The sequence below is a fragment of the Sus scrofa genome, chromosome 3 (genome assembly GCF_054392235.1).
Source record: "Sus scrofa isolate SSC_HxYL_T2T_F1_AM1 chromosome 3, Sscrofa_HxYL_maternal_Yorkshire_Landrace_v2.0, whole genome shotgun sequence".
Taxonomy (NCBI): Eukaryota; Metazoa; Chordata; class Mammalia; order Artiodactyla; family Suidae; genus Sus; species Sus scrofa.
The window spans coordinates 120093743-120119108 of record NC_139385.1 but is presented as its reverse complement, the minus strand read 5'-3'; the positions used below and the strand labels follow the sequence as shown (position 1 = coordinate 120119108).

The 25366-nt window shown below is 39.0% G+C and overlaps 1 protein-coding gene across 26 annotated transcripts in view; it reads right to left on the bottom strand.

Annotated features, from left to right (window-relative positions):
• SRD5A2 (steroid 5 alpha-reductase 2) overlaps positions 1 to 25366 on the bottom strand; it is a 205286-nt gene that overhangs the window by 16437 nt on the left and 163483 nt on the right.

Here is a 25366-nt window from a genome sequence, read left to right as displayed (position 1 = left end):
TCTCAAAAAAGAAGAAAGATCCCAGATGGACAACTTAACCCTCCACCTAAACGAATTAGAAAAAGGAGAACAAAAAAGACCTAAAGTCAGCAGAAGGAAGGAAATTATAAAGATCAAAGAAGAAATCAATAAAATAGAGATTCAAAAAACAAGAGAGAAAATTAATAAAACCAAGAGCTGGTTCTTTGAAAAGGTGAACAAAATTGACAAAACCCTGGCCAGACGCACTAAAAAGAGGAGAGAAAGAACCCAAATAACCAAAATTATAAATGAAAAAGGAGAAATCACAACACATACTGCAGAAATACAAAAAACCATAAGAGAATACTATGAACAACTATATGGCAACAAGTTTGACAATCTGGAAGAAACGGACAATTTTCTAGAATCTTACAGCCTGCCAAAACTGAATCAAGCGGAAACAGACCAACTGAACAGACCGATCACTAGAAATGAAATTGAAGAGGTCATAAAAACACTCCCTACAAATAAAAGTCCAGGATCAGATGGCTTCACAGGCGAATTCTATCAAGCATATAAAGAGGAATTGGTGCCCATCCTCCTTAAACTCTTTCAAAAGGTTGAAGAAGAAGGAATACTCCCAAAGACATTCTATGATGCCACCATCACCCTCATTCCAAAACCAGACAGAGATACCACCAAGAAAGAAAACTATCGCCCAATATCATTGATGAATATAGATGCAAAAATTCTCAACAAAATCTTAGCCAACCGAATCCAACAACATAACAAAAAAATTATACACCATGACCAGGGAGGGTTCATCCCAGGTTCACAAGGATGGTTCAACATACGCAAATCAATCAACATCATACACCACATTAACAAAAGACAAGTAAAAAATCATATGATCATCTCAATAGACGCAGAAAAAGCATTTGACAAAGTCCAACATCCATTCATGATCAAGACCCTCGCCAAAGTGGGTATAGAGGGAACATCCCTGAACATAATCAAAGCCATTTATGATGAACCCACAGCAAATATAATACTCAATGGGGAAAAACTGAAAGCCTTCTCACTCAAATCTGGAACAAGACAGGGATGCCCACTCTCACCACTGCTCTTCAACATCGTTTTGGAAGTCCTAGCCACAGCAATTAGACAAACAAAAGAAATAAAAGGCATCCATAGAGGAAGAGAAGAGATAAAACTGTCACTGTATGCAAATGATATGATACTATACCTAGAAAACCCTAAGGACTCAACCCCAAAACTACTTGAACTGATTAATAAATTCAGCAAAGTAGCAGGACATGAGATTAACATTCAGAAGTCAGTTGCATTTCTGTATACCAGCAATGAAATATTAGAAAAGGAATACAAAAATATGATACCTTTTAAAATTGCACCCCCCAAAATCAAATACCTCGGAATACACCTGACCAAAGAGGTAAAGGACCTATATACCGAGAACTATAAAACTTTAATCAAAGAAATCGAAGAAGATGTAAAGAAATGGAAAGATATTCCATGTTCCTGGATTGGAAAAATCAATATTGTAAAAATGGCCATCCTGCCCAAAGCAATCTACAGATTCAATGCAATCCCTATCAAACTACCCATGACATTTTTCACAGAACTAGAGCAAACAATCCAAACATTTATATGGAACAACAAAAGACCCAGAATTGCCAAAGCAATCCTGAGAAACAAAAACCAAGCAGGAGGCATAAGTCTCCCAGACTTCAAGAAATACTACAAAGCCACAGTCATCAAAACAGTGTGGTACTGGTATCAAAACAGACAGACAGACCAATGGAACAGAATAGAGAATCCGGAAATAAACCCTGACACCTATGGTCAATTAGTCTTTGACAAGGGAGGCAAGAACATCAAATGGGAAAAGGAAAGTCTATTCAGCAAGCATTGCTGGGAAACCTGGACGGCTGCATGCAAAGCAATGAAACTAGAACACACCCTCACACCATGCACAAAAATAAACTCCAAATGGCTGAAAGACTTAAATATACGACAGGACACCATCAAACTCCTAGAAGAAAACATAGGCAAAACACTCTCTGACATCAACATCATGAATATTTTCTCAGGTCAGTCTCCCAAAGCAATAGAAATTAGAGCAAAAATAAACCCATGGGACCTCATCAAACTGAAAAGCTTGTGCACAGCAAAGGAAACCAAAAAGAAAACAAAAAGACAACTTTCAGAATGGGAGAAAATAGTTTCAAATGATGCAACCGACAAGGGCTTCATCTCTAGAATAAATAAACAACTTATACAACCCAACAGCAAAAAAACCAATCAATCAATGGAAAAATGGGCAAAAGACCTGAATAGACATTTCTCCAAAGAAGATATACAGTTGGCCAGCAAACACATGAAAAAATGCTCAACATCGCTGATTATAAGAGACATGCAAATCAAAACTACCATGAGATATCACCTCACACCAGTCAGAATGGCCATCATTCATAAATCCACATATAACAAGTGCTGGAGGGGCTGTGGAGAAAAGGGAACCCTCCTGCACTGTTGGTGGGAATGGAAACTGGTACAGCCACTATGGAGAACAGTTTGGAGATACCTTAGAAATCTATACATAGAACTTCCATATGACCCCTCAATCCCACTCTTGGGCATCTATCTGGACAAAACTCAACTTAAAAGAGACACGTGCACCCGCATGTTCATTGCAGCACTATTCACAATGGAACACTACTCAGCCATAAAAAAAAATGACATCATGCCATTTGCAGCAACATGGATGGAACTAGAGAATCTCATCCTGAGTGAAATGAGCCAGAAAGACAAAGACAAATACCATATGATATCACTTATAACTGGAATCTAATATCCAGCACAAATGAACATCTCTTCAAAAAAGAAAATCATGGACTTGGAGAAAAGACTTGTGGCTGCCTGATGGGAGGGGGAGAGAGTGGGAGGGATCGGGAGCTTGGGGTTATCAGACACAACTTAGAATAGATTTACAAGGAGGTCCTGCTGAGTAGCATTGAGAACTTTGTCTAGATACTCATATTGCAACAGAACAAAGGGTGGGGGGAAAAATGTAATTGTAATGTATACATGTAAGGATAACTTGATCCCCTTGCTGTATAGTGGGACAATTTTAAAAAATTTTTAAAATTAAAAAAATTCACTAGAGGGACTCAGCAGTAGACTTGAGAAGGAAGAAAAAAATCAATAACACTAAAGGTAGATTAATTGAGATTATCCAGTTTGATGAATAGAGAGGAAAAAAGAATGGGAGAAAATGTAGAGATTCAGAGGTCTGTGGGACACACGAAGAATGACTAAGGGGCAGAAAGAATATTGAAGAAATAATGTCCAAAAACTTTTGAAGGAGTTCCCATTGTGGCTCGGTGGTTAATGAATCCGACTAGGAACCATGAGGTTGCAGGTTCGGTCCCTGCTCTTGCTCAGTGGGTTAAGGATCTGGCGTTGCCATGAGCTGTGGTGTAGGTTGCAGACGCGGCTCAGATTCCTCATTGCAGCTGGGGCCGGTGGCTACAGCTCCAGTTAGACCCCCAGCCTGGGAACCTCCATATGCCGTGGGAGCGGGCCCAAGAAATGGCAAAAAGACAAAAAGACAAAAAAAAAAAAAAAAAAAAAAAAAAAAACTTTTGACATTTGATGACAAACATTAATCTACACATCCAAGAAGCTCAGTTAACTCCACATGGACAGACTCATAGATATGCCAACATAGGTACATCATGAGCAAACTGATGAAAAAGACAAAGAGAAAATCTTGAAAAGTGAAGCAAAAGAGAGAGTTGCCATATGACCCAGAAATTTCACTCCTAGGTTTCTACTCTAGGTAAATGAAAACATATGTTAATTCAAAACTTATACACAAATACATTATTCATAGTAGCCAAAAAAACAGAAACAACCCAAACATTCATTAATTGATGAATGGATAAACAATATGTTATAAATCTATACAATAGTGTATTATTAAACCATTAACAACATGGACAAACGTTAAAAGAAAACCCTAGGTGAAAGAAGCCAGTCACAAAAGGCCACATATTATATGATTACATGTGTATGAAATGTCCAAAATAGGTAAGTCCTTAGAGATACAAAGTACACTGAAGGTTGCTAGGGGATGGAGGATTGAGGAATGGGGAGTGTCTATTACCAGGTAAAGAATTTCTTTGGGGTGTTGACAATATTCTGGAATTAGCGGTGATGGCTGCACAATTTTTTGGATATGCTAAAAACAGTGAGTTGTACACTTAATATGGTACATTTTATGGTATATGAACTATATCTCATTTTTTTTAATTAATTAAGAGAAAATTCTGGTAGTGTTGCCCAGAGGTTAAATCATAGGGCCTCGTCCACTTACTAGATGTATGACTCTGTCACTTAATTTCAGCTGCTCATCTCACATGGTTGTGAGGATTGAGTCTATATAGGCAAAGAGCTTAGCACAGGACAGATAATAAAAGCTGAGTCAATGTGTTTTCGTTAACATCATCTTTATTAAGTTATTACTGGCATGGCTTTTCTATTCAGGTACAGATTGTTCCTTTCTACCCATTCAGGTCTTGTTGTGTGTGTTCCTCAGGAGGTTTTAAAGTTTCTTCATATATATTTTGCACATTTTAATGTTTAATAAAGGATTTTAAAAGTTTTTTTTTTTAATTCTGTTACTATACATGGGATTTCCCATTGACATCTACTAACTGGCTTACATATTAAACAAGACCTTTGATTTTTAATATTAATTTTGTTCCCAGCTGCATCCTGAACACTCTTATTATTTATGGTAGTTTTTCAGGACATTTTCTAGGATTTTCCAGGTATATCGGCATCTGCAAATAATGTTACACTCCTCTCTTTGAAAAGAATCTGGAAGCCTTCAGTCTCTGACCATGCTCTGGAATGACATAAATAGCATGGGAACTGCCCAGTCTTTAATATTTGGTAGTAGCCCTTTGTCAAATCTGTATTATTGGGAGTAGGAGTTGCTAATATTATTGATATTTATAAGTATATATACATGTTTTCTTGCTGTTATAAACGTTTTATTGAGACAAAATTCACACACATAAAATTCACCCTCCTTTTTAAAATGTTTTCTTTTTATGGACACACTCGCAGCATATGGAAGTTCCCAGGCTAGAGGTTGAATCAGAGCTGTAGCTGCCAGCCTATACCACAGCAACACAGGATCTAAGTCTACTACAACCCACAGCGATGCCAGATCCTTAACCCACTGAGCAAGACCAGGGATCAAACCTGCATCTTCATGGATACTAGTCGGGTTCATTACTTCTGAGCCACAATGGGAACTCCCCAAAATTCACCCTTTAAAGTGCACAAGCTCCCAATCCTTCCTGCTGCACCCCCAACTACAAGTCTATTCTCTAAAGATAGGGAGCCTGGATTAGTAGAGGCAAACTAGTACACATAGGATAGAAGAACATCAAGGTTCTACTGTATAGCACAGGGAACTATAGTCTATATCCTGTGGTAAAGCATATTAGAAAAGAATATATGAATGTATAACTGTGTCACTTTCCTGTATAGCAGAAGTTAAGTCAAAATTGCAAATCAACTATACTTCAATTAAATAAAAGTGAAATGCACTATTTTATTAAAATAAAATTTTTTTAAAAATTTAAAAAATAAAGCGCACTATTCAGTGGTTTTTGTTATATTCATGAAAGTGTGCAGCCATCACCAGTATCTAGTTTCAGAACAATTTCATCCCTCAAAAAGAAACTCCATACCTGGTGGCAGTCAATCCCAATATCCCCATACGTCCAGACCCTGGAATCACCAATCCACTTTCTGTCTCTAAGGACTTGCCTATTCCAGACATTTCATATACATGGAATCATATAATATGTGGTCCTCTGTGTCTGGCTTCTTTCACTTAGCATAATGCTTCCAAGGTTCATCCATGTTGTAGCATGTATCAGTACTTCATTCCTTTTTTTTTTTTCCTCCTTTCGCTGCCCCATGGCATGTGGAGTTCCCAGGCCAGTGATCAGATCCAAGCCACAGCTGTCACCTAGGCTTCAGCTGCAGCAACGCTGGATCCTTAACCCACTGTGCCAAGCCGGGGATCAAACCTCTGTCTCAGCACTCCCAAAATGCTGCTGATCCTGTTGTGCTACGGCAGGAACTCCCTGCATCCCTTTGTATAGACAAATAAGAGTTAATTGTATGGATATACCACATTTTGTTTACCCCTTTGTCAACTGAGAGAAATTTGACATTTTTTAACTAATATGAATAATGCTGCTACGAACCTTCATATCTAGATTTTATATGAAGGTATGTTTTCATTTCTCTTGGATAGACACCTAGGAGTAGAATTTCTGGGTCTTATAGTTAACATTTTGAGGAATTAACAAACTATTTAACCAAAGCGACCATATCTGCTTACTTCTCCACCCCCCCCAAAAAAAAACTCTAAAAGGGTACATGAAAAACTAACTTTAAAAGATACTTCTAGGGAGTGCTTATCATGGCTCAGTGGAAATGAACCTGACTAGTATCCATGAGGAGATGGGTTCGATCCCTGGTCTCGCTCAGTGGGTTAAGGATCCAGCGTTGCCATGAGCTGTGGTGTAGGTTGGAGACACAGCTCAGATCTGGCATTGCTGTGGCTGTGGTGTAGGCGGGTGGCTACAGCTCCAATTAGACCCCTAGCCTGGGAACCTCCACATGCCTAAAAAGACAAAAAAAAAAAAAAAAAAAAAAAAAGATACTTCTATATAGAGGGCAGAAGGAAAGGAGAGGGTAAAGGATGGAAGGGATTGAGCAGGAAGTGAAACCTCACTGAAAATACCTTTTTTATATAGTTTTGAAATTTTGGCCATGTAAATGTCTTTATGTATTTAAAAATATATATATCAAAAATTGAAAACTATAAAATTGAAAGCAAACATGACCTCAAATGTATGTAAAATTGGTAACAATCACACACAAAAAAATAATCATTTCAAATGACATTTGAACACAGTACTCTGACCATTTATCCTTAGTGGGTTATATTCATTCTAAGCACAGACAGAATAGCAAGCACATAATAAGCTTTGCTTACTTTTATTTTTACCAGTAACGAATGGTATTGTAACAAGTTATTTTATGAATACCGTCAGAGAGAAAACATGGAAATATGCTATTGTGATTAAAAACTAAGATCTTCAGTGTAAAAGAAAAAGATATAAAATCAAATGAAAAGTTGTCATGTTAAATTTGAATTGGAAATATCAATATGGATTCATGACTTAAAATTATCCCACTCAAAGATCAAGGAGAAATGACACACAAGCAGCAAAAGCACACTGAGCAACTAGGTCTTTATTTGTAAATACCATTCCCTAAAGAAAGTAGGGCACCGTGAAGAAGTAGCTCATTCTAGATTGGAGGCAGGAAAAGTACAAGATGAGCCAGAGATATTTTGTTGTGTTGGAAAGTAAGGAAATAATTGAAGGTTAAACAAGAGACAGGAGTTGTCAAAATTACATAAATGCCAACCAGAAAGAAATTTCACTGGCCAAATACGTGACAAACTGGGTATCAAAAAGAATAATGACAGCAGTTGATTATAGACATTGGTAAATGGATATGAGATTATAATGGATAATGTTAATCATTACTACCTCATCGTATTCTTATAAAAATGATATAAGATGATGCAAGAAAAAGTGTTGAATACAGGATAGTTGCTGAATAACTTGTTTCTCCTCCTATTTATACACCATGAGGCTTTAAGGGTCTGAAGACGGCTTAAGTTCTTAGAGGGAAAGGGTCCTAGAAGGCTACAGAAAGGCTATTAAAAAATAATCATTGGCCTCCCAATGAGGCCCTGTCAGTGTCAACAGTGGCTCCCAAAGAGGCTCAAATGACAAAGTCCTTGCCTTTTGAAAACCCAGAACACTGTGCCTCTAACCATTTTCCAAATTAAACCATGAATCCAACCAACCTTCTGGATATACTTTTTTTTCTTTTTTTTGTCTTTTTTGTCTTTTTGTGGCCACACCCACAGCATATGGAAGTTCCTAGGCTAAGGGTTGAATCAGAGCTGTAGCTGCTGGCCTACACCACAGCCACAGCAATGAGGGATCCGAGCCGCATCTGTGACCTACACCACAGCTCACGGCAACACTGGATCCTTAACCCACTGAGTGAGGCCACAGATTAAACCCACATCCTCGTGGATACTAGTCAGGTTCATTAACCACTGAGCAATGGCGGGAACTCCCCTTCTGGACTTTCTAAGTCTGACTGCAAAGTCAGTACTCAATCGCATCTCACCCAAAGGAATGGGCATTAATCAGGAAAGGCTCACTACTATAATAAAAAACTCCAAAGAGTTTCCATGTAATAAAGGCTCATTTCTTGCTCATGTTATGGTGTGGAGGATTGTATAAAGGTTTTCTTAAAAGTCAGGCTGTAGGCCGGAAGTAACATATACTATTCGCACCTTCATTCCTTTGGTGCTACCCAACTGCAACAGAGACTGGGAAATGCGGCCTGGCTGCACAGGCAAAGGCTCAGGAAAGCCAAGAGTCTGGAGAACAAATAAAATTCTTCTGACTGGAAAGGATTTGCTGCTGGAAAGAAAAAGCAGTTTAAAATAAATGGTTCAATGTAGAAAGTGACAAAAACAATGAAGAAGAAGGGGAGGAGAATCAGCCCAAGAGGCTGTGGAGGGTTGCAGGTGAGATTTACCTTCAGATCTCAATATGGCCTTAGACTCAGTTTCCCTGGGGTTTGGGACCACTTTACTTCAATGCTCTCCTACATTTTTACTGTACATTTTCATTATTTTGTGTTTGTTCTGATACAGAGTCTGATAAGTACTCCATAAATATAAATAAAGTTTTCTATCACTGCTGAATAAATATTCTTCTGGGGGACCCTTATTGGAAAGGGTTAACTGAAATTTCATTCCAAATTAAACTCAAGAAACAACCTTTAAAATTACACACCTTGCACAGACCATCTAATATTTAACTAAGTCTTCTTCAAACATAAATGCTATTGCTAAGATTATCAAGCCTATTGAAGACATCTCACTATATGAAATTTTAGACTTCATTGTCAATCAAAATAAATTCATAGTCTATATATAAATACAAGCCTTCCATGTATATTTGTTATTATAGTAATAACTCCTTCCTCAACCCCCATCTCCCCCCGCATCCACTATTCCACTTTTCTGCTTTCCTTTACAACAAAACTCTTCCTGATAGGTGTCTATGCTTGCCATCTCTTCATCTTTTTTTCCACCACCCCTATAGAAAACTTATCTTGGCAAGACCACCAGAGACCCCCTCATTTCCAAATCCCAGAGCCAATTTTCAGCTCTCCTCTTACTCAAGAAGTTAGTCATTCATCTTTCTGGAAACACTGTCTTCACTCAGCTTCCAGCACACCCCTTCCTCTTGGTTCTTTGATTTCTCTTCATTTTCCTCTACTTGTTTCTTTTCACCCCTCTGACTTCTGTATACCAGAGTGCCCTAGGGCTTAGGACTCTTTTCTTCTTTATTTACAACCACTGTAGATGTGATCACATGTAGTCTTACATTTTTTAATATCATCTAAAGAATGACAACTTCCACATGTATGCCTCCAAGCAGGATGTCTGCAGTCCTTGAATTCAGAATCATATACCCAAATTCCTAGTAGATACCTAACTCAAAATATATCTGAAACTGAATGCATCCAACCCCAAATCCAATTCCCCACCTTTTCCCAGACCTGTACCTCCCTGAGTCTGCCCCATCTCAGTTCATTCTTCTGCTTGCTCAGACTGAGGATGTTGAACCATCATTGACCTCTCTCTCTCTTTCTCTCCCTCTCTCCCTTTCTCTCCCCATAGAATCTATTAGAATCTGGCCATGTCCCACCATCTCTATCAAACAGAAAGATGACAAGAAAATCTCCAAAACTTGAAAACTGAACATCTCATTTCTAAATAATTTATGGTGCAAAGAGGAGGCCTCAAGGGAAATAAAAAACTATACTGAACTCAATTAAAATGAAAATATATCAAAAATACATAGGATATAGATATATTATGCTCAGAGAAAAATCTGTAGTACTAAATACATACAATTGGAAAATAGAAAAGGTTTCAAAATTTCCACCTTAAGAATCTAGAAAAAAAAAAGAGCATAATAAATCCAAAGGAAGCAGAAGGAAGGCAATAGTAAAGATATGAGCAAAAATCAATAAAATTCAAATATTAAAACAATAAAATGAATAAAACGAAGATCCATTCTTTGAAAGGAGGAATAAAATTTACATTTAATAAGACTAATAAAAAAAGAGAAAACATAATCAGGAAAGAAACAGAAGACAACATTACAGAACCTGTAAATATCAAGGGATATTAAAGAGGAGAGTTCCCACTGTGGCTCAGCATGAAAAGAACCCAGCTAGTAGCCATGAGGATGTGGGTTCAATCCTTGGCCTTGCTCAGTGGGTTAAGGATCTGGCATTGCCACAAGCTGTGACACAGGTTGCAGATGCAGCTTAGATCTGGCGTTGCTGTGGCTGTGGTGTAGGCCAGCAGCTGCAACTCCAATTCAGCCCCTAACCTGGGAAGTTTCATATGCTGCAGGTGCAGCCCAAAAAAGATAAAAAAAATAGAAAAGGATGTTAAATAAATACTATAATAACTCTACATACATAAATTTGATGGTTTAGATGAACTGGAATAAGTCCTTGAAAACACAACCTATCACAACTTGCCTTAATGAAACAGATCATTTGACTAGTCCTATAACTACTAAGGAAATTTAATTCATAATTTTAAACTTCTCAAAAAAGAAATCTCCAGGTCCAAATGCTTTCACTGGAGAATTCTACCAAACATTTAAAGGAGAATTAACATTAATTCTGCACAATTTCTCCATTTTATAAAGCTACTATGATTTTGATACAAAAACCAGACAAATATAGCATAGAGAAAAAGAAAAAAAACTACAAGCCACTAACCCACATGAGTATAGACAGAAAAACTTTTGGAGTTCCCGTCATGGCTCAGTGGAAACAAATCCGACCAGGAACCATGGGGTTTGTGGGTTCAATCCCTGGCCTCGCTCAGTGGGTTAAGGATCTGGCGTTGCAGTGAGCCGTGGTGTAGTTCACAGACAAAGCTCAGATCCTGCATTCCTGTGGCTGTGGCATAGGCCAGCAGTTGTAGCTCTGGTTTGGGTACCTCCATATGCCCAGAGGTTCGGCCCTAAAAAGCAAAAAAAAAAAAAGAAAGAAAGAAAGAAAAGAAAAACTTTTTTTTCATTATAGCTGCTTACACCGTTCTGTCAATTTTCTACTGTATAGCATGGTGACCCAGTTACACATACAAGTATACAATCTTTTCTCTCACATTATCATGCTCCATCATAAGTGACTAGACATAATTCCCAGTGTTATACAGCAGGATCTCATTGCTTATCCATTCCAAAGGAAATAGTCTGCATCTATTAATCCAAAGTTCCAAATACATCCCACTCCCTCCCCCTTCCCGTTGTCAAACACAAGTCTATTCTCTAAGTCCATGATTTTCTTTTCTATGGAAAGTTTCATTTGTGCCATATATTAGATTCCAGATATAAGTGAAATCATATGGTATTTGTCCTTCTCTTTCTGACTGACTTCACTTAGTATGAGAGTCTCTAGTTCCATCCATGTTGCAGCAAATGGTATTATGTCATTCTTTTTTATGGCTGAGTAGTATTCCATTGTGTACTTCTCAGTACATCTTCTAATCCAATCATCTGTCAATGGACATTTAGGTTGTTTCTATGTCTTGGCTATTGTGAATAGTGCTGCAAAGAACATACAGGTGCATGTGTCTTTTTCAAGGAACGTTTTGTCCAGATATATGCCCAAGAGTGGGATTGGTGGGTCATATGGTAGTTCTAGGTATAGATTTCTAATGTATCTCCATACTGTTTTCCATAGTGGTTGTACCAGCTTACATTTCCACCAACAGTGCAGGAGGGTTCCCTTTTCTCCACACTCCCTCCAGCATTTGTTATTTGTGGACTTATTAATGATGGCCATTCTGACAGGTGCAAGGTGGTATCTTATGGTAGTTTTGATTTGCATTTCTCTAGTAATCAGGGATGTTGAGCATTTTTTCATGTACTTGTTGGCCATTGGTATATATTCTTTGGAGAAATGTCTATTCAGGTCTTTTGCCCATTTTTCAATTAAGTTGTTGTCTTTTTGGCTGTTGAGTTGTATAAGTTGTTTGTATATTTTAGAGATTAAGCCCTTGTCCGTTGCACATTCTCCCCTTCTGTAAGTTGTATTTTTGTTTTCTTTTTGGTTTCCTTTGCTGTGCTTGTCAATTTGATTAGGTCCTATTGGTTTATTTTTGCTTTTATTCCTTTTGCTTTGGGAGAGTGACCTGAGAAAACATTTGTAAGGTTGATGTCAGAGAACGTTTTGCCTATGTTCTCTTCCAGGAGTTTGATGGTGTCTTGTCTTATATTTAGGTCTTTAAGCCATTTTGAGTTTATTTGGTGCATGGTGTGAAGGTGTGTTCTAGTTGCATTGCTTTGCATGCAGCTGTCCAGGTTTCATAGCAATGCTTGCTGAACAGTCTATCTTTTTCCCATTTTATGTTCTTGCCTCCTTTGTCAAAGATTAATTGACCATAGGCATCAAGGTTTATTTCTGGGTTCTCTATTCTGTTCCATTGGTCTGTATGTCTATTTTGGTACTAGTACAACACTGTCTGGATTATTGTAGCTTTGTAATATTGCCTGAAGTCTGGGACAGTTATGCATCCTGCTTGGTTTTTGTTTCTCAGGATTGCTTTGGCGATTCTGGGTCTATTGTGGTTCCATATAAATTTTTGGATTGTTTCTTCTAGTTCTGTGAAAAATGTCATGGATAGTTTGATAGGGATTGCATTGAATCTGTAGATTGCTTTGGGCCATATGGCCATTTTTACAGTATTAATTTTTCTGACCCATAAGCATGGAATATCTTTCCATTTCTTTGCATCTTCTTTAAGTTCCTTGATTAATGTTTTATAGTTCTCAGCATATAAGACCTTCACCTCCTTGATCAGGTTTATTCCAGATATTTGATTTTGGGGGGTGCAATTTTAAAAGGTATTGCATTTTTGTATTCCTTTTCTAATATTTCATTGTTAGTATACAGAAATGCAACTGACTTCTGAATGTTAATCTTATATCCTGTCACTTTGCTGAATTTGTTGATCAGTTCAAGTAGTTTTGGGGTTGAGTACTTAGGGTTTTCTATGTATAGTATCATGTCATCTGCATACAGTAACAGTTTTACCTCTTCTTGTCCTATTTGGATGGCTTTTATTTCTTTTGTTTGTCTGATTGCTGTGGCTAGGACTTCCAACACTATGTTGAAGAGCAGTGGTGAGAGTGGGCATCCTTGTTTGGTTCCAGATTTGAGTGAGAAGTCTTTCAGCTTTTCTCCATTGAGTATTATATTGGCTGTGGGTTTGTCATAAATGGCTTTGATTATGTTAAGGTATGTTCCCCCTATACCCACTTTTGTAAGTTTTTATCATGAATGGATGTTGGACTTTGTCAAATGCTTTTTCTGCATCTATTGAGATGATTATGTGATTTTTGACTTTTCTTTTGTTAATATGGTGTATTATGTTGATTGATTTGCATATGTTGAACCATCCTGTGCACCTGGGATGAATCCCACCTGGTTGTGGTGTATGATCCTTTTGATATGTTGTTGGATTCAGTTGGCTAAGATTCTGTTGAGAATTTTTGCATCTATATTAATCAAACATGTTGGCCTATAGTTTTCTTTTTTTGGTGGTATCTTTGTCTGGTTTTGGAATTAGGGTGATGGTGGCATCATAGAATGTCTTTGGGAGTGTTCCTTCTTCTTCAGCCTTTTAAAAAAGTTTAAGGAGAAAAAGTTTAAGGAGAATGGGTATAAGTTCCTCTTTGTATGTTTGGTAGAATTCACCTGTGAAGCCATTTGGTCCCGGACTTTTATTTGTAGGGAGTGTTTTTATGACATTCAATTTCATTTCTAGTGATCGGTCTGTTCAGTTGATCTAGTTCTTCTTGATTCAGTTTTGGCAGACTGTAAGTCTTTAGAAAGTTGTCCATTTCTTCTAGGTTGTCAAATTTGTTGGCATATAATTGTTCATAGTATTCTCTCATGGTTTTTTGTATTCTGCGGTATCTGTTGTGACTTCCCCTTTTTCATTTCTTATTTTGCTTATTTGGGTTTTTTTCGCTCCTCTTCTTGATGAGTCTGGCCAGAGGTCTGTCAATTTTGTTTACCTTTTCAAAGATTTTATTGATTTTTTTTCTATTCTTCTTTGAATCTCTGTTTTATTGATTTCCTGTCTGATCATTAAGATTTCCTTCCTTCTGCTGACTAGGTTTTGTTTGTTGTTCTTTTTCTAATTCATTTAGGTGATGGATTAAGTTGTCAATTTGAGATTTTTCTTCTTTTATGAGGAAAGCCTGTATTGCTATGAACTTCCCTCTGAGCACTGCTTTTGAGGCATCCCATGGATTTTGAGTCGTTTTGTCTTCATTATCATTTGTCCTGAGGTATTTTTTAATTTACTTCTTGATTTCCTCATTGACCTATTGGTTTTTTAGTAGCATGTTGTTTAGTCTCCATGTAGTCAGGTTTTTTTTTGGTTTTTTTTTGTTGTTGTTGTTGTTGTTTTGTCTTTTTTTTTTTTTTGCTATTTCTTGGGCTGCTCCCACGGCATATGGAGGTTCCCAGGCTAGGGGTTGAATCGGAGCTGTAGCCACCGGCCTACGCCAGAGCCACAGCAATGCGGGATCCGAGCCGCATCCGCAACCTACACCACAGCTCACAGCAAGGCCAGATCGTTAACCCACTGAGCAAAGGCAAGGACCGAACCTGCAACCTCGTGGTTCCTAGTCAGATTCGTTAACCACTGCGCCACGACGGAAATTCCCTAGTCAGTTTTTTCTTATTTTTTTTTCCTGTGATTGATGTCTGGTTTCATGCCATTGTGGTCAGAGAAGATACTTGAAATAATTTCTATACTCTTGGGGAATTCCCACTGTGGCTCAGTGGTTAACGAATCCAACTAGGAACCATGAGGTTGCAGTTTTGATCCCTGGCCTTGCTCAGTGGGTTAAGGATCCAGCATTGCCATGAGCTGTGGTGTAGTTTGCAGACACAGCTTGGATCCCACATTGCTGTGGCTCCAGAGTAGGCCGGCAGCTACAACTCCTATTGGACCCCCAGCCTGGGAACCTCCATATGCCGCGGGTGCGGCCCTAAAAAAGACAGAAGACAAAAAAAAAAGAGAAAGAAAGAATTTATATACTCTTAAATTTGCTGAGATTAACTTTGTGCCCCAGTGTGTGGTCAATACTTGAGAATGTTCCATGTGCACTTGAAAAGAACGTATATTCTGACTTTTTTGGATGTAATGTCCTAAAAATATCAATTAAGTCTAACTTTTCTGTTGTGTCATTTAGGATCTCTGTTGCCTTACTGATTTTCTGTCTAGAGGATCTGTCCATTGATGTGAGTGGGGTGTTAAAGTCTCCTACTGTTATTGTATTCCTGTCAATTTCTCCTTTTATGTCTGTTAGTATTTGTTGTAGGTTATCTGGGTGCTCCTATATTAGGGACATATATATTGATGATTGTGATATCCTCTTCTTGCATGGACCCTTTTGTCATTAAATAGTATCCTTCTTTGTCTTTCTTTATGGCTTTTATTTTAAAGTCTCTTTTGTCTGAGATGAGTATTGCAACTCCTGCTTTCCTGTCTTGTCCATTGGCATGAAATCCATCCCCTCATTTTCAATCCATCTGTGTCCTTTGCCCTAAGGTGAGTTTCTTGTAGACATCAGATTGAAGGTTTTTGCTTTTTTTATCCAATTTGCCACTCTGTGTCTTTTGAATATCCATTGATATTTAAGATATTTATTGATAGTTATGTATTTATTGCCATTTTTAAACCTTATTTTCCAGTTGATTCTATGTATCTCTTTTCTTCCTTTCTTTTTTTCGTTAGATGGTTTCCATTTATTTTATGCTTGAGAACTTTTAAGTTTTTGTGAATGTGATGTTTAGTTTTGATTTGTGGTTGCTCTGTTTTTTAAGTATGTTAACCCCTTCTTATATCTGCTTGCTTTAGCCTTATAGTCATATAGGTTCAAACACATCATTAAAGTTAAAAAAAAGAATCATATTTTTTCTTTCCTTCCCCACATTTTATGATATTGATGTCTTTTTATTTATTTATTTACTAAACCTCTTCATGTTTAGATCTGTATGCCAGCTAATTTAAGTGATTGCTTCCCAATTGTGGTTTCCTCCATTCCATTTCTTCTTTTTTTTCTTTAATTTAGAGAATTATTTCTTTTAGAATGGGTTTAGTATTGCTGTACTCTTTTAGCTTTTGTTTGTTGGAAAAATTCTTTATTTCTCCTTCTATTCTAAATGATATTCTTGCTGGATAGAGTATTCTAGGTTGCAAATTTCTTCCTTTCAGAACTTTAAATATGTCTTGCCACTCCCTTCTGGCCTGTAGTGTTTCTGGAGAGAAATCAGCTGATAGCCTTATGGGAGTCCTCTTATAATTAACACTTTGTTTTTCTCTTGCTGCCTTTAGGATTCTATCTGTAAGTTTCACCATTTATATTATAATATGTCTTGGTGTGGGCCTGTTTGTGTTCAATTTGTTTGGGGCCCTCTGGGCTTCCTGTACTTGATATCAGTTTCCTTTAGATTTGGAAAGTTTTCAGACATAATTTCTTCAAATACATTTTTTCTTTTCTTTTTCTTTTCTTTTTTTTTTTTTTTTTGTCTTGTTTTTAGGGTTGCACTTGCGGCATATGGAGGTTCCCAGGCTAGGGGTCGAATCGGAGCTGTAGCTGCTGGCCTACACCACAGCCACAGCAACGTGGGATACAAGCCACATCTGCAACCTACACCACAGCTCACAGCAATGCAGGATCCTTAACCCACTGAGCAAGACCAGGGATCGAACCCACAACCTCATGGTTCCTAGTTGGATTTGCTTCCACTGTGCCACAACAGGAACTCCTTCAAATATATTTTCAATCCCCTTTTTTCTTCTCCTTCTGGAATTCCTATTATGCATAGATTGGCTCACTTTATATTATCCCACAGACCTCCTATGTTCTTTTCATGTTTTTTCATCTAGTTTTCTATCTGCTGTCCTGATTGGGTGATTTCCATTATTCTATCTCCCACATCATTAACTCATTCCTCTGCATTATTCATTCTACTCTTTATTGCCTTTAGCTCAGTTTGCATCTCTGCTTATGAACTTTATAGTTTTTCTGGGCTCTTCCTTAAATTTTCTAGTTCCTTTCTAAGGGAATCTGCATCACTGTTTGTATCTTAATTCCTTGATATACAGCCTTAATTCCTTCAGTATTTTCACTATCTCCCTTTTGAACTCAATGTCTATCAGACTGCAGAGGTCTGGTTCATTGTTGACTGCTTTAGGTGAATTCTCCTGTTCCTTTAACTGGGAATGGTTTCTGAGCTTCTTCATCTTGCTTATGTTTTTCTTTTTCTGTGAGTTTGGGGAAGCCAAACTGTATTCTTGTAAGGCTACTTCTATGAAAGAGTACCCCTTTGTATTTTGGGGGGGAAGGGTGGTTACTATTTATTTTTGGTGTGGGAGTTTGAATACTTGGTGTCTCTTTCTTCAGTGTGAGCAGGCTGTTATCCCCAGGATGCTCATTGTGTTTTTGGGGAGAGGGAGGCAATGGGTAGGGCCAGCAGACAGAGCCTGGTCACTGGGCTCTCAACAGCAGCAAGGACCTGCAGGAAGGTGGCATAGGCTACTCCTAGTTGCAGGGCCCTGGGAAGTGGTAATAAGCTCTAGGCAGATCTATAAGGTGACCAGGACATTTGGCAGTAGTAGCAGCAGGGTGCATGAGATCCCGGGGGAATGAGTGCAACAACAGCTAGTGTTCGATTGCAATGCCCTCCTCCGAGGTGACTGGAACTGTGTGTGGTGCCTGTTCAGGGACCCCTTGTGGTAGTAGGCCATGCCCATCTCTGGAATCAGTGATAACCGCAAAGGTTTGCCCCCAACCCCTGCAGTCCATGCATGAAGCAATCCATCTCACTCAGCCCACATAGGAGGTGTTGCACAGCCTGCTCCGAGTTGCAGGATTCTGGGAAGTGACAGAGATCAAGTGTGTGGGTATAGCCCAGAGCATTCGGCAGTGGCAGCAGCAGGGCCAGCGTGTTCCAAGGGGTGCCAGAGCACCAACAGGTGGTGTTCGGTCACAATGCCATTCTCTGGGGTGCCCTTGAGGCGCCTGGGGCTGCAAGTGGTGCCTGTTCACAGACCGCTAGTGGTGGCGATCCACTCCCACCTCTGGAGCCAGAGATAACTGTGCTTTTTTGCCCCCGCCTCCTGAGACCATGCAAGAGGCACGGTCATCCTGCTTAACCCCCTCAGGATGTGTTGCACAAGCTGTTCCTAGTTGCAGGTTCCTGGAACGGGACAGCGATCAAGCATCTGGGCACTGTCCAGAGCATTTGGCAGTGGCAACAGCAAGGTGTGTGTGTGCCCACGGGAACAAGAGCAACAACAGGTGGTGTTCTATCACCATGTCCTTCTCTGTGGTGCCCTCTGAGGTGGTTGGGGCTGCAAATGATTTTTGTTCAGGTATTCCCAGTGGTGGTGGGCCACTCCCACCTTTGGAGTCAGTGATAACTGGTGGTTTGCCCCCACCACCTGCAGACCACACAGGAGGTGCTACACCAGCTTCTCCTAGTTGTAGGGTCTTGGGAAGGGACAGTGACCAAGTGTCTGGGTGCCACCCAGAGCATTTGGCAGTGGCAGCTACAGGGTGGGTGTGTTCCCAGGGGAATGAGAGAAACAGCATATGGTACTAGGTAGGTGCTGCATCACATTTAGCCCCCTGATGCCCTTAGTCCACACAAGAGGTGCCTTGCCATCAGAAGCCTGCACAAGATGCATACAATCTTCCGTAAACGAGCAAGAGGCTTCTTGCCCCATGCAGCCTGCACCAGAGCTTCTGGTCCCCATAGAGTGGCAAGTGGCTTCTCACTGCCCGTAGCCTGCGCCAGAGCCACCCCGCCCTCTGCGAACCCCACGGGCATGAGTATGCTCTGGTGCAGGGAGTTTCCTATGGCAGTCTGCCCCTCCTCCTCTCACCCTCCCCAACAAAGACACCTTACCTCTCCTGTGGGTCCAGTCCTTCTCCCTGGTTCCCTCTCACATGGTGTTCCCCTTCCCAGCCCATGGCATACCACTCCCCCACCCATAATGCACTGCACCTTAGCCCCTTAGGCAAGCTCCACACCACTGACCCCAGTCCTCTCCCAGGGACTGTCCTCCAGAGCCTAAGTCTCAGTGCCCAGCCGCCACCTGAGCACCTCAAGCTGTGGTATCCAGGCCCGCGGTTCAGATGATCTGTGCAGCTCTCACTCTGCTTTGTCTTCTCAGTTCAGCTGCTACATTTTTCTCAGCAACTCTGAGGTCCCTCTGACTCAGCTGATCTTTCCTTCAGTTGGATGGCTTCCCAGGATGTGGGTTCCTTTTCTCCTTCACAGCTCGCTCTCAGGAATGCTAGTCCCGTCCTGACTCCTTTTCTCTCTCTCTTTTTTTTTTCTTTTGTTCTACCCAGTTATATCAGAAGTTTCTTGCCCTTTTTGGAGGTGTAAGTTCTTCTGCCAGCATTCAGTTGATGTTCTGTGTGAGTTGTTTTACATGTAGATGTGTTTTTTTGATTTGTTTGTGGAAGAAAGTGAGCGCAACCTCTTACTCCTCTGCCATCTTGCTCCACTCTCCCAAGAAAAACTTTTAACAAGTGATTAACAAACAGATTTAGCAATATATAAAAAGAATTACACAGCATGACCAAGTGAGGTTTATTCTAGGGATGCAAGACTGGTTCGATATTCAAAAACGAATCTATATAATCTAATGTTTTAACAGAATAAAAAGAAACACTATGATCATATCAATTACTATAAAAAATTTTTGATGAAATTGAATTCTTATTAATGATTTTTAAAACTCTGAGAAAACAGGAATAAAGGAAAACTTTCTGAACTTGATAAAGCAAATCTACAGCTAACATTATACTTAATGGCCAGTGACAATGTTTTCCCTCTAAGATCATGAACAAGGAAAGATGTCTGTTCTCACCACACTTATTTAACAAAGTGCTGGAAATTCTAGTCAGTACAATAAGGCAAGAAAAAAAATTAAAAGCATACAGATCAGAAAGAAAGCATTAAACTGTCCCTGTTTGAAAATGATATTATCCCTATAGAAAATCCAAAATAAAAAATAAAAATAAAAACCCCTAATAAGTGAATTCAGCAATTTTTCAGGATACATTATACACAATTACATTTTCATACGCTATTAATGAACACATGGACACCAAAATTAAAAACACAGAGTAATATTTACAAGAGTTCATAACATTAAACACTTAGCTATAAACTAACCAAATACATACAAGACTTGTATGCAAAAACTATAAAGTGTTAATGAGAGAAGTTAGAGGAGATCTAGAATTGCAGCCCTACCTACCTCCCACCTGGATAGACTCCAGTGCTCCTGCTGCCTCAGAAGCAGTCTCCAGTGGGTTGCCCATATGCAGAGGTGGGGCTGAAACCAGAGCTGAGCCCCAGGGACCCTGTGACTACGGAAGGATGGAGAAATCTCTTCTACTGTTTGCAAAAACTGCAAATTTACACACCCATTGCCAGCAATCATAACATTCAGTGCCTGTGGAACATCTGAATGGACAAGTATTCTCAAAGCTGAGACAGATATGACTTTAGCAGCTGTGGGCTTTGTGGACATGCACATGCAGAGGCTGGACCAGGCCAGAGTCTGAGCTATCCCCATAGCTCCCACAGAAGGCCCAGGTGTATGACTACTGCAGTCCTGGGACTGGACCTAAGTGGATCTGCAATGGTTGCCTGGTAAAAATAATGCCTGAGAGACACCATGGCATATCCATGGTTAAGATGGGGCCAAGACCAGTGACAGCAAGAATGTACTTTGTGAACCTAAACAAGGGCAGGGGATGACACAACAGAGCACACTCACAGGTGAACAGGCTCCAACAAAAAAATATTCACGGGCTCCTCTCCTAGTGGGAGCACTCCAATCCTACTTACATTGTACCACAGATCAGAAATATAGCTTAGAAACAGATCTTGGGACTCCTACTCCAATAAGCAGGGAACAGACACCACCTGTGCCATGGAAGTGACAGTCAACAGAGCAACAAAGAGTCACCACTCAATATCCAGTGCAGGCTTTGGTCACCACCACATCAATCACACCTCCTATAAAGAGGATAACAGCCAGAACACACTGAGGAAAGAGGTGGCGGGCATCCATATTAAAAACAGCCCTCACACCAAAAAAATATTTAACCTAGACAAGCTGCCTAAAGTCATCCTGAGCTCACAGCCACCTATAAACACATTCCTTGACACTGTCCTGACCATCAGAGAAATAAGATTCAGCTCCACCCACTAGAGGGGAGGCACCAATCCCTCCCACCAGGCACAAGCTGCTGGACAAATATTACCCACCAGGAGGCAGAAACTAGAAGCAAGAAGAACTAAAACCCTGCAGCCTGCCAAAAGGAGACCAAAACACAGAAAGTTAGACAAAATGAGATGACAGAAAAATATATTTTAGATGAAGGAACAAGATAAAAACCCACAAAGAAAACTAAATGAAGACGAGATAGACAATCTATCTGAAAAGGAATTCAGAGTAATGGTAGTAAGGATGATTCAAGATCTCAGGAAAAGGATGGAGGCGCAGGTCAAAAAGTTACAAGAAATGTCTAACGAAGAGCTAGAAGATTTAAAAAACAAAGATAAACAATACAATAACTGGAGTTCCTATTGTGGCTCATCAGAAACAAATCTGACTAGCATCCACAAGGACACAGGTTCAATCCCTGGCCTTGCTCAGTGGGTTAAGGATCTGGCATTGCTGTGAGCTATGGTGTAGGTCACAGACCTGGCTTGGATCCTTTGTTGCTGTGGCTATGGTGTAGGCCAGCAGCTACAGCTCCGATTTTGACCCCCTAGCCTGGGAACCTCCTTATGCTGTGGGTGTGGCCCTAAAAAGACAAAAAAATATATATATAATAACTGAAATGAAAAATACTCTGGAAGGAATCAGTAATAGAATAGCTGAGGCAGAAAAACGAATAAGTGAGCTGGAAGAGAGTGGTAGAAATCACTGCCATGGAAAAGAATTTTTTAAAAAGAATGAAAAATGAGGACAGAATGAGAGGCCTATGGGACAACGTTAAACACACAATATTCACATTATACAGGTCCCAGACGGAGAAGAGCAAGAAAGGCCTAAGAAAATATTTGAAGAGATTACAGCCAAAAGCTTCCCTAACATGGGAAAGGAAGCACCCATTCAAGTCCAGGAAGTACAGAGAGTTGCACACAGGAAATATTCAAAGAGGAACATACCAAGACACATATCAATCAAACTGATAACAACTAAAGACAAAGAAAAAATATTAAAAGCAACAAATAACATACAAGGGAACCCCCCCCAAAAAAAGGTTATCAGCAGATATTCCAACAGAAACTCTGCAGTCCAGAAGGGAAAAGATTTAAAGTGATGAAAGGGGTGAAACTACAACCAATAATACTCTGCCCATCAAGGAACTCATTCAGATTTGACAGAGAAATCAAAAGCTTTCCAGACCAGCAAAAGCAAAAGAGAATTTGGCCCCAAAAAGCCAGCTTTACAATGACTGCTAAGGGAACTTCTCTAAGCAGAAAGGAAAAGGCCACAACTAGAAACAAGAAAATTACAAATGGGAAAGTTCACCAATAAAGGCAAAAATAAAATAGAAGGAGGAAATCACCCACAGACAAATATGATATCATGACTAGCAATCATGAGAAGAATATAAATGTATAATATTGAAAATGCATTTGAAATTAAGAGACCAGCAACCTAAAACAAGTCCGCATATATACGGACTTGCTATATCAAATCCTATAGACTGCTATATCAAATTTTATGGCAACCAAAATCAAAACACTACAACTGACACATACACACACACACAAAAGAAAAAGCGAACCAAATACAACACTAAACAGTCTTCAAATCACAAGAGAAGGAAACAAATGAAGGAAGAGGAAAAACCTACCATAACATTCCAAAACAATTAAGAAAATGGCAATAGTTACATACATATGGATAATTATATTGAATGTAAAGGTTTAAATGCTCCAACCAAAAGACAAAGACTGGATAAATGGAAACAAAAACAGTACTCATATATATGCTGTCCAAAAGAGACTCAATTCAGATCTAGGGATGCATATAAACTGTAAGTGAGGGGATGGAAGAAGGTATCCCAGTAAAAATCAAAAGGAAGCTGGAGTTGCAATACTTACATCAGACAAATAGATTTTAAAATAAAGGCTGTTACGAGACAAAGGACACTATGTAACGCTCAAGGGATAAATCCAAGAACAAAACATAAAAATTATTAATACATATGCACCAAACACAGGAACACCTCAATATAAGGCAAATATTAACAGACAAAAAAGGAGAAATCAACAGAAACACAATTATAGTAGGGGACTTTAACACCCCACTTACATCAATGGAAGATCTCCCAGACAGAAAATCAATATGAAAACATGGCCTTAAATGACATATTAGACCAGACAGACTTAATTGATATTTACAGAACATTCATTCAAAAGCAGAATGTACATTTTTCTCAAGGGCACATGGAATATTCTCCAGGATAAATCATACCTTGGGACACAAATCAAGCCTCAATAAATTTAAGAAAATTGAAATATCTAGCATCTTTTCTGACCACAACTCTATGAGACTAGAAGTCAACTACATGAAAAAAAAATAGCAAAAAAACCCACAAACACTTGGCAGCCAAACAATATGCTATTAAACAACCAATGGATTGCTGAGGAACTTAAAGAGGCAATTTTAAAGAATACCTAGAATGAAATTAAGATGATCCAAAATCTATAGGATGCAGCAAAAGTAGTTCTAAGAGGGAAGTTTATAACATTGAAATCTCACCTCAGGAAACAAGAAAAATCTCAAAGAAAACAACCTAGCCTTACACTCAAAGCAAGTAGAGAAAGAAGAACAAATAAAACCCAAAGTTAGTAGAAGGAAAGAAATCATAATAATCAGAGCAGAAATAAATGAAATAGAAAGAAAACAATAGTGAAGATCAATGAGACTAAAAGTTGGTTCTTTGAAAAGATCGACAAAATTGATAAAAATTTACCCAGACTCATCAAGAAAAAAGGGAGAGGGCTCAAATCAATAAAATGAAAAATGAAAAGGAGGAGTTCCCATTGTGGCACAGCAGAAACAAATCTGACTAGTAACTATGACGTTGCAGGTTCAATCCCTGGCCTCACTCAGTGGGTTAAGGGTCTGGTGTTGTCATGAGCTGTGGTGCAGGTCACAAGTGTGGCTCAGATCCTGCGTGGCTTTGGCTGGGGGGCAGGCCAGCAGCTGTAGCCCCCATTAGACCCCTGGAAACCTACATATGCTGTGGGTGTGGCCCTAAAAAGAAAAAAAAATGAAAAAGAAGCTACAACTGACACCACAGAAATACAAAGGATCATAAGAGACTACTACAAGCAACTATATGCCAATAAAATGGAAAACCTAGAAGTAATGGACAAATTCTTACAAAGGTACCAACTTCCATGACTGAAACTGGGAAGAAACAGAAAATATGAATAGGCCAGTCATAAGTACTGAAATTGAAAATGTGACTTTAAAACTTTCAAAAAACAGAAGTCCAGGACCAGATGACTTCACAGATGAATTCTATCAAACATTCAGAGAGGAGTTAACACCTATCCTTCTGAAACTATTCCAAAAAATTGCAGATGAAGGAATACTTCCAAACTCATTCTACAAGGCCAACATCACCATGATACTGAAACAAGAGAAAGATATCACAAAAATGTGAGAAAAAGGAATGTATACATGTTTGTGTGACTGGGTCACCTTTCTGTACAGTAGAAAATTGACAGAACACTGTAAACCAGCTATAATGGAAAAAATAAAAATCATTATAAATTTAAAAAATGATACCATCAATACTGAAAAAAAGAAAAGAAAATTACAGGCCAATATCACTGATGAACATAGATGTAAAAATTCTCTAGAAAATATTAGCAAACAGAATCCAAAACTATATTGAAAGAATTAATATCAAGTGGGATTTATTTTAGGGATGCAGGATTCTTCAATATCTGCAACTAATGTGATACACCACATTAACAAATTAAAAGATGCAGAAAAAGCTTTTGAAAAAATTCA